This window comes from Oncorhynchus keta, unplaced genomic scaffold, assembly GCF_023373465.1.
Source record: "Oncorhynchus keta strain PuntledgeMale-10-30-2019 unplaced genomic scaffold, Oket_V2 Un_scaffold_3208_pilon_pilon, whole genome shotgun sequence".
Lineage (NCBI taxonomy): Eukaryota > Metazoa > Chordata > Actinopteri > Salmoniformes > Salmonidae > Oncorhynchus > Oncorhynchus keta.
In genome coordinates, this window is record NW_026290915.1 from 1005875 (window position 1) to 1009616 (window position 3742).

The following is a 3742-nucleotide window of genomic DNA, read 5'->3' on the forward strand; positions in this document are numbered from 1 at the left end:
GCAAGCGGAGACGGTGGCTATGGAGACATATGTCTCTGAATCCCTGCATCAGGGGTACATTTGTTTCTCCACCCGCCTCCTCAAGTTTATTTTTTGTGAAGAAGAATGATTGAGGTCTGTGCCGTGCATTGACCATGGATGTCACATCGTGCTCAGGGTGAAACCACAATGACAGTGAAGACTGAAACAAGCAATCAGCCCTACAGGGGAAACCACAATGACAGTGAAGACTGAGGAGATGGAGAGAGAAGTAGCAAGACCTCAACAATCAGCCCTCAGGGTGAAACCACAATGACAGTGAAGACTGAGGAGATGAAGTAGCAAGACCTCAACAATCAGCCCTACAGGGTGAAACCACAATGACAGTGAAGACTGAGGAGATGGAGAGGGAAGTAGCAAGACCTCAACAATCAGCCCTACAGGGTGAAACCACAATGACAGTGAAGACTGAGGAGATGGAGAGAGAAGTAGCAAGACCTCAACAATCAGACAGGGTGAAACCACAATGACAGTGAAGACTGAGGAGATGGAGAGAGAGTAGCAAGACCTCAACAATCAGCCCTACAGGGTGAAACCACAATGACAGTGAAGACTAGCAAGACCTCAACAATCAGCCCTACAGGGTGAAACCACAATGACAGTGAAGACTGAGGAGATGGAGAGGGAAGTAGCAAGACCTCAACAATCAGCCCTACAGGGTGAAACCACAATGACAGTGAAGACTGAGGAGATGGAGAGGGAAGTAGCAAGACCTCAACAATCAGCCCTACAGGGTGAAACCACAATGACAGTGAAGACTGAGGAGATGGAGAGGGAAGTAGCAAGACCTCAACAATCAGCCCTACAGGGTGAAACCACAATGACAGTGAAGACTGAGGAGATGGAGAGGGAAGTAGCAAGACCTCAATCACAGGGTGAAACCACAATGACAGTGAAGACTGAGGAGATGGAGAGGAAGTAGCAAGACCTCAACAATCAGCCCTACAGGGTGAAACCACAATGACAGTGAAGACTGAGGAGATGGAGAGGGAAGTAGCAAGACCTCAACAATCAGCCCTACAGGGTGAAACCACAATGACAGTGAAGACTGAGGAGATGGAGAGGGAAGTAGCAAGACAGGGTGAAACCACAATGACAGTGAAGACTGAGGAGATGGAGAAGTAGCAAGACCTCAACAATCAGCCCTAAGAAACCACAATGACAGTGAAACAATCAGCTCCAATCAGCCCTACAGGGTGAAACCACAATGACAGTGAAGACTGAGGAGATGGAGAGGGAAGTAGCAAGACCTCAACAATCAGCCCTACAGGGTGAAACCACAATGACAGTGAAGACTGAGGAGATGGAGAGAGAAGTAGCAAGACCTCAACAATCAGCCCTACAGGGTGAAACCACAATGACAGTGAAGACTGAGGAGATGGACCTCAACAATCAGAGGGTGAAACCACAATGACAGTGAAGACTGAGGAGAGAAGTAGCAAGACCTCAACAATCAGCCCTACAGGGTGAAACCACAATGACAGTGAAGACTGAGGAGATGGAGAGAGAAGTAGCAAGACCTCAACAATCAGCCCTACAGGGTGAAACCACAATGACAGTGAAGACTGAGGAGATGGAGAGAGAAGTAGCAAGACCTCAACAATCAGCCCTACAGGGTGAAACCACAATGACATGAAGACTGAGGAGATAAACAAGACCTCAACAATCAGCCCTACTATGGAGCAACATGTAGATAAACCATGGAGCAACACCATCAGCAGGTGGACACTATACCATGATGAAACATGATTTGATCAGAGAGTTAGAGATGTGTGGTGGTTTGTGGAAGAAAGAGGATGATATGGATGAACAGTTGGCTTTATTAGATAAACATGATAGGTATTCTGCAGTTATCTCCCAACTTCAGTTCCGGAAATATGTCCTTTGTATGAAAAATGAGAACGGGCTTCTCAACGATTCAATTGCCGGCATTAAAACTTAGCTTTGAAGAACTTGTGACAAATTTGAGGTAATTTATCTGAAAAAACAACACCTCTGAAGAAGTCAAAGCCCCCAGTCTGAAAGGAAAAGCAGACACAACTGAGACGTTGCCTGACAAACCATCCAGAAAGATGGTGAAAGTGGCTGTGGGCAGGGTTTCAAAGTGTGCCACAGGTGTGGTTAGGGATACAGAGCCAATGAACACACTCAGCAAACAAAAACGTTGCCTACCTGCTGAAGGTACTGTACAGGTGGATTAACATGAAAAAGGGCAGGAGATCCTCTAGAAAAGTAGCCCTCACAAAGCCAGTACACATCCAGCAATGAGGATAACAGAGAAAACATGAGATTTTAGTGAAACTAAAACCACAGATCTAATTGTATTATGTCTAGGTCTACTAAATGGGGGAAAAATGTTGTTTAGTCTGACAAAAATACCATTTCAGTTTGACATACTAGGCTTAAGTTTTCATCAGTGTTGAAAACAGATGTATCTTTAGAATCTTCTAGACAGATGTATCAGCAGTGACTGAGCTGTATAAATTGTCACCATGTGTAGATGGGGACGTGAAACAACTCATGTTTTTACTTTATTTAAACTTTATACCAGCAAGAATTTGGACTATGAGCTGCCTGCAGTGTTGACTTAGGCCATAGTCAGCACAATTCACAATGGTCAAACCTCTCCGTGACGCTAACCAGGTTACAGGATAGAGGACAAAGAAGTGTGTCTTTTGAGAGAGACATTCTACTTGACCCATTTAGGGCCTTTTTTGTAGCATTTTGGAAGGTTAGTGGGTAAAGTGAACTGGGCAAGACGACCCTTGGCTTCCTTCAAAGTCCTTATCACTTCTATGGATATCAAGTTGTCTGTTAAGAAGTCGTACCTTGTAAAGTCATTACAGGGATTGGACAGAAAAAACCTATGAGACATTTTCAAGATTAAAAAAAAAAAAGTTAATTTTTCTTTGGAAGGATTTGAATTGTGAATTTTCCCCATGGCAGTCGATCCTTGGGAGAGAGCAAAAACTCACATCTACAAAATCAGTGAGAAATGACAATCGTAATAAGTTTAAAAATATATATAATAAAACATTTAAAAAGACAATCATTCTGCCTTGTTTATTATTTTTTGGTTTGGTTTTACCCAAAGACGATACATCAACATTTTTCAAGTTTTACCACTGACGTTTTGGAAATCTGTTAAAGGAGAACTGTCCTTGGTGAAGGGGCCCACTGTGGTACAAGTGTAACTCTGTCCTCGGTCTGTCTGTCTGTCTGTCTGTCTGTCTGTCTGTCTGTCTGTCTGTCTGTCTGTCTCACTTTCTCTCTATGTCTGTCTCACTTTCTCTCTATGTCTGTCTCTTTCTCTCTATGTCTCTCTCCCTGTCTGTCTGTCTCTTTCTCTCTATGTCTCTCTGTTTGTCTCTTTCTCTCTATGTCTCTCTCTCTGTCTGTCAGTCTGTCTCTTTCTCTCCATGTCTCTCTCTCTGTCTGTCTGTCTCTTTCTCTCTGTCTCTCTCTGTCTCTCTCTTTCTCTCTATGTCTCTCTCTGTCTGTCTCTCGTCATCGTATCCTGTATAACTGTCTCCTCTCAATGTAGCCATCTCTGACCGTGCTTATCTGTCCATAACACTTTTTAATGACCACGTTGCAGATGGAGTTTGGGGAATACTGCATCTCTAGAACTGTGGTCCCAGGACAGAAGCAGTGGATGGGCCCACTTGACCATTCAAACTCAGGCGCTGCCATATCTGTTATT

The 3742-nt window shown here is 44.0% G+C and overlaps 1 long non-coding RNA gene across 6 annotated transcripts; it reads right to left on the reverse strand.

Moving 5' to 3' along the window:
• Window positions 1-316: 316 nt before the first annotated feature.
• Window positions 317-1667, reverse strand: LOC127928673 (uncharacterized). Of its 6 annotated transcripts, none has more exons than XR_008131766.1 (4): window positions 1485-1656; window positions 1290-1364; window positions 603-902; window positions 317-402 (listed from the first exon to the last, which is right to left on the reverse strand). It is a non-coding gene; the product is annotated as an uncharacterized LOC127928673 (long non-coding RNA). The 6 variants fall into 6 exon arrangements; XR_008131764.1 differs by having other exon boundaries at window positions 323-477; window positions 1485-1657; XR_008131765.1 differs by lacking the exon at window positions 1290-1364 and having other exon boundaries at window positions 323-477; window positions 1560-1667.
• Between the last annotated feature and the right edge of the window lie 2075 nt (window positions 1668-3742).